A 13,765-nucleotide genomic window follows, 5' to 3' on the forward strand; every position below is an offset into this window, starting at 1 on the left:
AACCACCTCCGTCTTCACCTCCTCCAGCTCCTTCACCACCTGTCAGATCTGCACAGTGCTCCCCCTGTCAGTCATTCCCGGTCTCTAACATCCCGATAATCAATAACAATAGACCCATCTGCTCCAGGAGACCTCAGGGGGGAGCCAACTCCTGCAATTTACCTCACTTTAATAAAGAAACAGCTCAGCTGCCCTCAAATCAAATCTTGTACTACATAACAAATTGGCCTACTTAATGCACAGTGCCTGTGCAACAAAACTTTTTTAACTACTTGCCTAATTGTTGCAAATAACTTAGACTTTCTTATGATAACAGAAACCTGGTTGTCCCCTGCCAGCTGTGTTGTTTTAGTGGAAGCTTCACTGCTTGATTTAAACATTTCTTTCTTCCTCGGCCATTTAAATAAGGTCGTGGTCTAGCTGGTTTTTACAAAAAAAAATGTTTTAAGTGTTCTCTTATATCTAATGGCAATTTTAATCTCATTTGAAGTCCTATGCTTTCTTATCACAGGTCATCCTCCTTTATTATGTATTTTAATTAATAGACCACCACGCCACAACAACTTTATATCTGTGTCCATGTCTGTTGTCCATCATACTCCATGTCTAGTGATTTTCTTGAACTAGTGGATTATTTTAACCTGGTTCAATCTGTTAAACAGCTCACATGTCCAAAGGTCATATTTTAGGCTTGGTTCTTTCCTCTGGTTTCTGCCCAGAAAATATGGAATTAGTGGACTATCCCCACAAAATGTTTAAGGCAGGTTTTCCCAACTGTTTCTTTTATTTTGTCAATTATTAACAGTTCAGTGATTTCTGTTATCTTTCCAAATGGTTTTAAACATGTTACAAATCAGCTACTACTGAAAAACCCCGATCTGGATCCCCTTTTATGCAGTAATTGCCACCCAATATCTAAACTTTCATTTTTATCAAAGATGCTGGAGAAGGTCATTTTAACTCAAATAATCTCTTCTATTAACAACAAGATTTTTAGTAGTTTTCAGTCTGGTTTTAGAGCCGGGCATAGCACTGAGACAGCCCTTATAAAAGTTTGCAATGACTTACTTTAACAGCTGACAAAGCTGAATGCTCAGTCCTGGTGCTTTCACTCTGCTCTCCTGCTCTGACTTGAATCCTGGGTTGGTTTAAAGGGAAAAGCACTACAGCTGTTGAGTTCTTACCTTTCTAACAGAACCTTCTCTGCGTCTCAGAAAACACCAGCTCCTCTGTGTCTCCTTTCAAGTGTGGGGTGCCTCAAGGGTCCATTCTTGGACCACTGTTATTTTCCATTTATATGCTCCCCCTTAGTCACATCATTCAGATTACGAACAACTATTACCAAGATGGTTTGGATGACTTTTATTTTGTTTCTGTTGAGATTAAATGAAATATGTTTTATGATGAGTTAACAGGGCAATTAAGCCTCGTCAGTCTTCCTGATTGAGAGGAAGGTGACCAAGAGAAAGATGAATTCAAAAGCTTTACAGTTGTATTTCTCTAGTTAATAAAGAAAACGGGAGAGAGAATTTTACTTTTCTTAACATTTTGTGGGTTTCTATTATTATGTATTACTCTGAAAAGCTGAATAGGTAATGTACTTGGCATATAGTTATACCGTCATTTCTGTGTACCCCAGTGAAATTTCAGGACGCAACGTATGAAAAATTACATACTGCCAAAGCCTATTACCAACTCCTGGTGAGAATGTCCTCAAATGTCCTGATCCCATTCCTGCTTCCCAGAGCAATGACCCCATGATGTTTTCTCTTGTTCCACCCTCAGGACAAACTTTGTTCTTACCTTTCATTAGACTTTTTGTTTAATTTTAATAATCAACGCATCAGAATTGTACACTTCTTTTACTAACATCAATAATTTTAATTTAACAGCCTTACAAATAAAGTAAAATATGAAACAATCCACACTGTTACCAAACAAAATAAAGACGTCAAGCATTTCATAAAATGTATTTTAATAACAAAGAAGTCTGTATTTTCATATCAATTACAGATGTGTATAACGAAATGTATTCAGAAAAAAAGTAACGTCTTTATTTCAGCTTTAATCTTTTTTTTCTTTATTGTCATCTACAGGTCGGTTGGCCAGTTGTTGTAGACGGATGGACACATGTACTGTTTCAGCAGCATGTTCACCCTTTCCATGTCTCCTCCCACACTACTGCAAACAGAAACACAGTGAGGGTTAAACACTGCAGAGAGGAAAGAGCAAAAATCTATTTTTACCATGTTTTTATCACGTTTCTTTTATGTTTATCTTGATGTCAACACACAAAAAGTGTCTGGGCATTTTAAATTTCTGCAAATCTTACAGACATTCCATTTGTATGTGTTAAATGTATCATATCTAAGTTTCCAAAGTGTCATAATATATGAGCTGACTTTGGGAAGCGCTCACTTTCCTCTCTTCTTCTTTCCTCCTTCAACCCGGCAAACTAACAGCTGCTTGAACAGCACCAACTAGTTGAAATTCATGACACCTGAGCATCAAATCAACATGACTGCAAACACTCAACATGTGCAACCAAGACCACAGCAACTTCAGCAATTCCTGCAGCATTACAGCATGTCCGAACCTGTGCTCACACCAGTTTGTGAACACATCCCATTTTCATTCTAACACTTAGAAAAACATATTGTCAAACATCAGCAGAATCAGAGCAGATCTTGGGCAGACAGTTGTTCTCACATGTGTTACTGTTGTAATAATGTATCTGAAATGTCACACCTCTTCTTGACGCCCTGCATGCGGTGCAGGAAAGCACAGATGGAGCTGTGTTTGGCTTTAGATCGCAGGAACTCTGCGTATCGGTTGGAGAACTCGATGTCTCCCAGCTGTCTCCTACGGTCCAGTCTTCCAGACAGCAGCTGCCTGAAACACAATCAGAACATTTTTGGTGCACCTTTACAATTTAGATGGTTTCATGGTTGGGTTTATGTTTTGTTGTTGTCAATTTTTTTTAAACAATCAATGCAAGACAATATACAGTATCTATTAGACTTGCATGAACTATGTACAGAATGTTATATCATAGAAATAAAAAGAAAGAGCTGTAGACTCACCACATGCTTGAGAATATGTAACACTGAATGACAGTGTTTAAATCTATTGCCTCATTCACACAGGTATATTTGAAAACATGGCTTTTCCTTCCTTCTTTAAAAAAAGCCTGTCGACTCAAGTACCATTCAAAAAAAAACAAACAAACAAAACATAACTGAAGCGTTGCAAACAGCTAAAATAACAGGCATTGATAACCCTAAAGCCACCCAAAGAAGATGTCAATCGGAAGCCTGAAAAAAAGCTCTTACCGGAAAGCTACCCAGAGCAGTGAACTCCGTAGTGTATTCTGACACCTCTTTTCCTCTATATAGTGGTAGAGTGACCTTGTGTTCATATGTAAATTATGTAAAAAAAAAAGTTAGAACCAGCACGGCTGCGACCATGTCCATAATTGCAAAAAAATGATGCCTCATTTGTGGTGCCTTACAAATAAAACAGTATCCAAAACCTGTTTTCCCTCTCTACACATTAAAACTGAAAATCTTAAAATCCTCTGAAAATCTTTAGCCTGGATTAAGTTGTATAAAAGATGCACTTTTGGATCCTTTTGGATCCACTCATCCTTAAGGGCGTTTTAAAACAGAAATAATCATTAGATTTTAAAATTTCTGATGGTTCTTAGTTTGGACTGTTATACAGGTTTGTGAAACTGATTTCCATAACCTTAACAACACGTTCAAAGTGTTAAAAGTCAAACTTATTATTTATAATAATAATTTAGTTTCCAAAACTTTTCTAGGCCTGAAAATTGCTACTGGCAAATTCCCAGACTTTTCAAGGTTTTTCATGACCGTATGAGCCCTGCATAAAGCTCAGTGAAGCTGCAGACTCACATGAAGATTCTGTGAAGGTTCATCACTGAGAACATACACTGTTTTTTGCAATGTCATGTCAGATACCTATTATATCTATAGTAAAAATATAAACTGTAGCTGCTTTAAGGGACTGTTTGAACATCAAGTCTGTAGAATTTGTGTCTATAATAGCTTCAAGGTCCAGAGGTAAATGCTGATTCATTTTCTCCACCAAAAATTTTAAATATTTTGTGAGTAAACTAACTTGAGTCTGGCTTCCAGCAGGGCGTCTGCAGTCCCAGACAGAGACCACGGTGCATTCAGATGTCTGATCTGAGTCAGGAAACTCTCCTCATCTTCATCCCTAAAGTCACATGACAGAAAGAGACAGCAAATGAACCACATGCAAAGGACAATATCAACATATACAAACTCTGTTTCCTCCAGAAGAGAGCAAAAACCTAGGCAGAAAAAAAGCAACAGGAAAATGTTTTTATAATGATCATAACTACATATTTAATACTATGTTACAAAGGTTTTATGACTGTTTAAGTTTTTTTTCCAGGTCATTTTACATGTTGTTTTTTTAAAACTCTCTTTCAAAATAATTATAATCATTTTCATGTAATTTTGTACTTTTCACTAATTTCTTGCTAATTTTTGTTCATGTCTTCTTTTGTTGCTTTTTGCCTTCTTTCCATATTTTTGAAAGAAATCAGATCCATCAATTTGCTCAGGTTTAAAAGAGTTGACTGGATTGTAGTTGCTCGACAGTGTCTGTTGATGGTACCTGACAGGAAGTGATGTGGTGAGGTGGAGGAGGGCCAACAGCAGAAACACCTGAGTCACAGTGATGGACGGCATCATTAGGATGATGAAGATGATGATGGTTTCCTGAGGAGACAAGATGTTTTTTGAGACCTCCAAACAGACAAGCTCTTCTTCTAATGTCACTTTGGTTTTGGTCTGTTTAATATTTATCGTGTACCATCAAAAGATATCGTAGACAATAGTTTGTTTTTATCTTTGTTGTAGTTTGTGTTTATTTCTAAGCAGTGCTGACAAAATATCAACCAAGATTCTGTTACTGAGGTGGCTATTTCTCATCTCTAATGTTTTCAGAAACATATTTTAGCTCACTGTTAGGCCCTTGTATGAAACTGTTTGTCACCAGCTACCATATTGTGTCCTCTAGCTTACATTACATCATTACCAGCAGGAACTTTAATTGGTCCAGTAGGGCACAGTGCATTCTGGTAGTTGTAGGTTTTCTATCTCTTGAGCAAAAGCGAATGCCACAGACTTTTTTTTTTTTTTTTGCTATTGTCTCTGGTCAGGTAGCATCAATTTCAAAAGTATTTTCATCTCTCTATTACAGAGACAGCCCAGTTAAAAAGACTGTCTTTCCAGCAGTGAGATACCTCTTTAATGCAGGAAACTTTCCCCATCTCTATCTTAATCCTATATGGCATAAACACAGCACTAGCTACATTGTTTAATATGTGATAGACACAACTGCAAGCAACTTTTTCCTCCTGCAGCTTCTACAATAGGCATGTATGTCTGGGGGTGAGTGCAAAACACTCAACAAAACAACACTTAAATGAACAAATGTTGTCTGCAGTAGATGTATGAAGACTCACCTGGACAGACGCTGCTCAGAGACCAGATCAGATGGGATCAGACCTGCAGACTGGGTGTCCAAGTCCGAGCTGCTTCCTTTTATTATCCCTCAGGTATCGACCCTCCAACGGACTTCCCCCTGATTTTATTGGTCTGGATATTTACCATGTCAACACGTGTTGAGTTAGGATCCAGATTTTCCAGTTTGTGGGCTTCCTGAAATCTTAATGAAATTATTGGATCTCACTTCCTTAATGAGCTCTAATCACCTGTGAGAGCTGCCAGCTGTTTGTTCTCATGAAATCATCCTCAAATCAATACAGAGTATTGATCCACAAGCACATGTTTCTATCTTTTTATCGCTGTAATTTGTGCTTCTGTTTGCTCTGTTCACAAGAAAATCATCACTGACACAATTTAATCACGTCATATATGAGTCACATGGACCACTTTTCAATAGTGAGTACTTTTACTTCTCATACTTAAAGTGCATTTTTTTGTACTTATACTTGAGTAGAATTTTAAATGTAGGACTTTTGTGGACTTCTGTGACTTGTTGTGGAGTATTTTTACATTGTTGTGTTGGTACTTTTACTTACATAACTTTGTTCACCACTGTCAAACTCACTTTTAATAAGGTTTTAAATATAAAGGTTTTAAATTGGCATCAGCCAGCAAACATAAATACTCACCTGTGCAGACAAGTCGAGTATCTGTGAGGTCCACAATACGGGTACAATAAAGCAGCACAAATGTTGGCTATCTTCTACCAAAGAAAAAAAAATCAATCAACTGAGAAAACAATTAGAAGATAAAACAACATGAAAACAATCATTACATACAGCTGGAAAGAAAAACAGAAAATGTTCCATGAAATTTTGAATGTGTGCTTGATACTGTATATTTCCCAGTGCTAAGCAAGTATTAATAGCAGAAGCTCCACTTTTTAGGTACACCAGCCACATACTATGTGTCTGCTACATGCTACAGGTACTACATGCATATATGTTCTAGATTCTGCAAGTAGTGCATACTATATGTACTATACACTACAGGTACAACACAGCAATGATACTCAACTTATGACTCACAGACCGGTGGCTCCCAAATGGTGTGCTGGGTGGCCTCCCAACCATTATCTAATCCACAATAAAATAAAGTGATTCATACTGGGACTTGTTTTTGTACTTAGTATAAATAAGATAGCAGAGTCCATAAAACAGCAAGAAACATACTAAAATCATTGGAAATTCATAAAATCCTAGCAATGTCCTAAAATCTGAGAACTGTCATAAAATCTTAGAAATGTTCTGAAGGCCCCTGGCCTCCTGTCATTTTGCAAAAGTGGCCCCCAAGCAAAGCACATACAACTACTCACACAATTACTGCAGTATAATCTAATCTCTCTAATCTAATCCGTTTATCCAGTCTTTTGCTCAGCAGCTCCAAAACACATGTATTTTTGCTATAAATGTTAGTAATTTAAAAATAAACTGAAAGTGAAACTTATATGTTGTCTTGGAAGTCAGGCCTCAATAAGGATTTACCAAAAAATGCAGGTACTTAGGTAGTATTAAGCATGAGACTAGATAAATGAGACATGGATTAAACTACATGAATTGTGTGACAGTTTGTAAAAGGATATTTGACATCATTTTGCAGTAGTTAAATCTGGTTCCTGGTCAATTATTAAATCAGTATGATCACTGTTTTATGTGGAGGCATGCAAGAAAAAAAGTTTTCTTCATAAATTCAAGGCAACACATCACAACTTATTGATGGATAAGGTATTCCTTTAAATAATTACTTCAGTGGTGTAATGATAAATGATAAAACCATTGACTGTGTGCATGGAAGAGTTGAATATGTCTTTAATTCCTGATAATGAAACAGCTACAGCAGAAGGTAAAGATTAGTTACAGCTCAGATTACAGCTAGAGGTCGACTGATTCACTTCATCAAACTAGTTTTTCAGCTTCAGATTAAACTACAGTGTGTAAAATAAAAATATTCCATTAGTTGGAGAGGTTGAAAGAATCTGAAAGTTGAATCACTTTAAACTCTGAGAACTAAAGACAGACATTTAAGTTTATTTTGACATTTTAGAGATAACTATATAATCGTGCATTCTACATTTTCTAAGTGCTGTTTGCAAAAAAAGTTAACAGAAAACTAGTGATCTCATGATTTTGTAAATCTACTTGTTCAGTTATAATCTAGGTTTGTAGATATTTTACTTTGTGCTGCTTTTAAGTCAAAGCACTCATAAAAACAGCAAACATTTTATGACAAAATCGCTTAATTTCAATATTTTCACTGCAATCAGTGGATTCACTATCAGGAATAAATTTAATCGTCAAGAAGAATTAAACTTAAAAATGCAAATCTTCACGGTCAATCACATCCAAAAAGTCTTAACAGTGTTGAACTAAGAGGGAATTGGGAGCTGGGAAATTGGGGAGGCTATCATGTCAGCTGTTTGTCACCAGCAGTTTTATACTTAACTGCTCTCCACAAAGAGATGCAGCATTGTCTTTTGTTCCTTTCACTAACTTTGCGTCATTGTCCAGTTAGCATTGCTAGTTTGCGAGACTGTCTTCTAAAATACGGCCACTAATTGTTATGCAAGCAGCTTATTGCAACCCATTTATGTTATCGTTAGGTCGCAACCTTAAGTGGCTGTTGTTAATTTAATGGGAGAAAAGGAGAAAGTCAGATTGTACATGCTATAAAGACTAACAATGTTAAGAGAGGAGGTCAGGGTGGTTGATGGGTCAAAAAACACAAGACTTTAACCCAGGAGATCCCTGTTTGTGTCCTGAATCAAGCCAAAAGTTAACGTTGAGTTATCTTAACTTTATATGACATATGTCACATGACACACCTCAGGATACCAAACATACTGATTTTAACCCAAACTTAGACCTTTTTTGTAATCCTGTAACCAGGTGGTTTTGGCGCAATGGGGACTCTTTCACATTAACCCCGTATTCTACCAGCAAGAGTAAAGAGTGGTATACTACCTATTCTGCAGTTTAGGTATAACACCTGTTGTGGCGCTTTTTTGGGAAACGCTCTTGTGGATCATATTAGAAGGTAGGAGCACTGCCTTTTTTAAAATTTTAGTAAAGATGCACAAATGAATTATGCTATGCCCTATCTTGTGTACTCTTTTCTGTCAGATTGCAAGATCAGCTAGTAGCATGCAAGCTAGCTTGACAGATAATTCATGTGGCTGAACAGGCAAGATACAGCCTCTTAGCAAATGAGCTTGCTATGTGGACTTTTATAGCTGGCTAGGGCATGTTCTTGGTAAAATAGTATGTTAGCGGTTAGCTCATCAGCTACAGTAGCTTGCCATGTATTTACCATGTCACCAAGCCTCCAGCAGAGACCCTTTTACGAAAACATGCAAATCAATTTGCCCGTTCATAGGTTAAACGGCCACTAAAATAGCACTAAAGCGCAAACACATTTAATGTATAATTATAGGCAGCTTAATAAATATATTCATCCTCTCCTAATTAAAAATCCACATCAGTCATCAGTCGACCTCTGTGTGCACATGACATACACATTTGGTTTGTTGTTGTTTGGAGGTTTTACAGCAAACATTTAGACTTGATTGTACGTCAATACAAAATTAAGAGAAAAATTAATATGGGACAGACAACTGAGCTAAAAGGTCTTCACAGGTCCACTTGGTTCCAACAAACAATAGGCGTTTTCAGACTGTAGGAACATTTTCACAGTTTCATAGTTCATAGTTTCATCAAAATATTGTTGCAAAACATCATGAATGCCACAGTGAAGTTGACACTGCTTCATAATTTAGATATTTGTGTGAAATTTTGCCAAAATTGGTATATGAATTTTTGAACATTTGTAAAACATTGTTGTAAGATCATAAAGGCCTCTACCTTGGACCACCATTTTTTTATTCTGAAAATTATTTTTTGGGCTTTCTATTCTAATCAACTCATTCTTGACTCCAGGTGGATGTTTGTGCCAAATTTGAAGAGATTTCCTCACGGCATTCTTGAGTTATTGTGTTAACAAGAACAAGACAGATGCAGGGTCACAGTGACCTTGACCTTTGACCACCAGTTCATCTTTGGGTCAAAGTGAATGTTTGTGCTAAATCTTTAGTAATTTCGTCATGGTATTCTTGAGATATTGCATTTACTAGAACAGATGAACAGACAACCCGAAAAACCCATGCCTATAGCTAAAAAACTCAGGAAGAGCGAGTGAGGAGGGATCCCTCTTCCAGGATGGACAGAAGTAAAACAGATGTCGTAAAAAACAAATAAATACAGTAGAAGAAAAGAGAGAAGAGAAAGAGAGAGTAGGAGAGATGCATAGCAATAATGGTAACAATAACATAACAAAAAACAATAGTGATAGACATAAAATTAATAAATGCAATTTATGATAGCATGTGATGTTACATGCAAATGCTTTAAGTGGCGATAACAGTCACATGTATATTAATAATGGAGTCATGACGAAAAATAATGAGGAGTTTTTCCTTAGTTGATGAGGGTCTAAGGATAGAGCGATGTCGTATACTATAAAGTCCTCTGAGGCAAACAGTGATTTGTGATAATGGTCTTTTTAAAGAAAACTGACTTGACTATGGCTTGATTGTCACCAGAGCAGAGGCATAAAAATGGAAGAAAACATGGAAAAATGGACTGACAGTGAAGTCCAGGTTTATCAGAGCATAGATCCGATAGGGAAAAAGTTTGACTCATCAAAGTTAAAGTTGGTATACCAACTGCTGGCTGGTTCAAACAGACAGAGAGCTCTCGACCATTGGTAGTCCTAGGGCTCCCCAGTGGTCAGTTCCTCTCAGGGATTTCTCAGAACTGTTTGATCCAAAATGCCTATTACAGTCAGTCTAATCAGGTCCTCTAAGGGTCCTGTTGAATTGTTGTTATACTGTATATTTATTTTCTCTCTGTTCAGGTCTGGTCAGGTCCACCACATTCAAGTCTAAACTTCTTCCAGTTTATATCGAAGCAGCTCTAACTTGCCCATTTGGATTCAGTCTTCTGGTACTTTTTTGATTGGGTCCAAGATTTTAGACCTGTGAAGACCTCTATGTTAAGCTACAACTGTCAGAGACAGACAGACAGACAGACAGACAGCTACATCATCAAACCCCGGCTGGTATTTGGTCAAATTAGGATCAATAGAAAGCTGATTGGTTTGCGTTTTGGAGCACCGTGAGCTGCTACTGGTTCCCTCCTCCATCAGTTTGAGTCCAGCTCGAATTCAGCAGAGGGGAAACAGGATTGCTTGTCAACAAACAGTACACAGATAAACAGCATATACAGTCTGACAATCCAGTGCTGATACTCAACTTTGGTTCTGGTTCATCTCTGGGTCAGAGTTTAAACTATTTCCATTTAGTTTTGAAAGTGTTCTCGAAAAATAATATTATTTCAAATCTATTAAATTTATCACCCCTAAAAGCTGCAATGTTTGCCACCAACATCCTCATTATTTAGAGTCCTTAGGGAGCTAAAAATATTGAAATTGTCCTGAGGTGGTGGTCTTTAAAATCAAAAAGGGTTCATCCTCCTGTAAGCAGAAATGAGGTCAGGATATTTTATGATGATCTGAAAATATCTGTGGCCCAAACTGACATGACTATCCTGAAGCTTTGTAAAGAAAATGCAACTTCACTGTAAATAACTAAGGAATATGGAAAAATATCATAAATGACGCTGCTACATGTAGTTTGTCTTTTCAAATATATCAACCGTGTGGACACAGTGGGCTGCGGCTACAGATATGGATAGCATTAGGCTACGATATGCTCAGAGCTGTGAACTTTTACAATTTAAAACCTATAACGATCAAAGAATTAAATTTTTTTTTGAGCAGTTGGTTGAATATCAACACTGGACTTTACAGTACAACTTTCTTTAGAAAAACTTCAAATCAATAATTTGAACCTTCCACTTACAAAATAAATTCCTAATTGGGTTTTGTGTGAAATAATCAGCATATGTCACACTGAAATTGATTAATTTATACAGACAAAGTTTGGATTCAATGGAGAAAATTTTTAGTGTTGTGCATAAACATGTTGGCAAAAGTCAAAACCTTTTATTCGAGTAATTCCTACCTTTTTCACTTCAGACCCTCTAAAACAAGGCTATGTCTATTCATGACTCCTTGGTACAGGTTGCATGTCCACTGGTTTTGAGACATTCAGATGAGATGTTTTTTTGTGAGTCGTGATATAATATTTATAATTTTATAAATAAAACTGACTTGACTTGCACATATAGCCCCTCTCCACCAACATGGAAAGAGCTCTGTTCTGGCTCCGGTTAGTTTTGCAGATATGTGCATTTCAACCCAGAAATAAATTAGTTTGATACCCAAAATATTGGTTCCTTGAGCCAAAAAATAGCAGATTTTTCTCAACCTTCAGTATGAATGGTTATGACATCAGTGGGCTTGTCATGTTCTAAAGGTTGAAAGGAGCAGAAGAAGTGATGCATGCAATAGCCTTCTACATGTACTTTCCCCTAATGGTTAGTCCATGCTTGTTTTTGATTAAAAACAACTGTCTGTAATAACAGAACAAAAGCCTGCATGTTATCACTGCAATCTGCCATCTTGCTACTATAAGTAAAAAAAAGTTGGGCTTTTACTGTGAAAGGTAAATATGGGAGGGGTGAAGCTGTGATTTATTGTCGTGGAGAAGGTAAACAATAATGAAGTTCTTGTCACCTTGGTTCAAAATGCTTCAGACTAGGGAGCCTCCATGTTTTTATTTTATAACCTGCATAAGTATAGGCGCAACTCATAAACCTCAAGTACAAAAGTTTTGTTTACTTTCGTTATGCATTGTGCAACGCCTTCTGTTTATGATGCATCCTTCATTCTATTGGTTACATTCAAAACCTGTGGAAACACAGGCTGGTTTGCTAGATAGCATCAAGGTTTCAAGAATCTGATCTGAATTTGGAGAAGAAGGAGCAACACTGGTGCTTTGAGCTCAATGTGAATCTTATTTGATCCGTGGAAGGTTCAGATGATTAACTTGAGGTTTTTACAAAACAAAAGACACCCAACAGAAAAGTTCAGACCATCACGTCACACTGAGAGGAAATTGAAGTTTCAGCTACTGGTTCAGCTTGTTTTTGAAGTAAGAGTGCACAGTTTGAGTGAAACATTGGTGTTAAAGCAGTACATTTTCAGATGATTTACTTTGAGTCCTGTGTTTGCTCAGTTCATTTGCATATTGAGCAGAAATGGAAGATTAAAAACATTCACATGTGCGCTGTTCAGCTCACTCAGCCACAACCAGCTTGACTGACACAAAATGGTCTTAAGTAAAACTAAAATTTAAGATTTTTCATAATTTCTTTTTCTTCTAAGTTGCTGGGAATTAAAATATGTAAAAATACAATTTCATACTTATGATTCAGCTCAGGTTTTCCTGAGGAAGGACAGAAACATGGAGGACTGGGGACAAATCAATTGGGAAGCAGAAAGTAAAATTAACCTTCACAGACTATCTATGAGAGGAAAGTTCAGCAGTGGAAAATAAATCTCCGTCAACCTTATTTTTCACAAGTACTGACATATGAAGGAGATTTACTTTCTACTTTTCATTAATGTGAATCAACTGATGACTATTCAAAATGACCCTGGGAATGACTGGCAGGTGTCTGGCATCCTTAAAATAAGCAACATATAATTCCAGGATAATCTTTCAGTATTCAAAATACTCAAAACTATCCAAAAAGTGCAAAGAAGCTAGCATGTCTGTAACAATGTATACTCTACTTAGATGCAAAATAAATAAAATTTCTCTCAGTTTTTTCTCATAAGCAGCAGGGCTGCACAGAGTCAAAATGCCCACAAGACAGACAAGTGTGACATAATGGAAAAAACGCCTTGCGATTGGACTTAAGACCAGAATTGAAGACTACAGCACTACAAAACAATGTGGAAAAATGTAATAGTAAAACATAACAAATGATTAGGACTCACAATGAGGATATGGAGTGTAATGATTATGCTAGAGCTGTCACTGGCTTTATTTCAAGACTTTGCTAAATTACACTCTCTTTATGTGTAGATGGTCAAGATTTGTTGAGTGGGGTGACTGGACAGCGCAGAGTGTGCGCATGTACCTAACGGGTTTCCTACAGGCGCACAAGCTCTCCGTCAAATGTGCTTTTATAGATCACGACTTTTGCGTAGGAATTAGCGCACGCTTTAATTTGTGCATA

The sequence above is a fragment of the Plectropomus leopardus genome, chromosome 11 (genome assembly GCF_008729295.1).
Source record: "Plectropomus leopardus isolate mb chromosome 11, YSFRI_Pleo_2.0, whole genome shotgun sequence".
NCBI classification, from domain to species: domain Eukaryota; kingdom Metazoa; phylum Chordata; class Actinopteri; order Perciformes; family Serranidae; genus Plectropomus; species Plectropomus leopardus.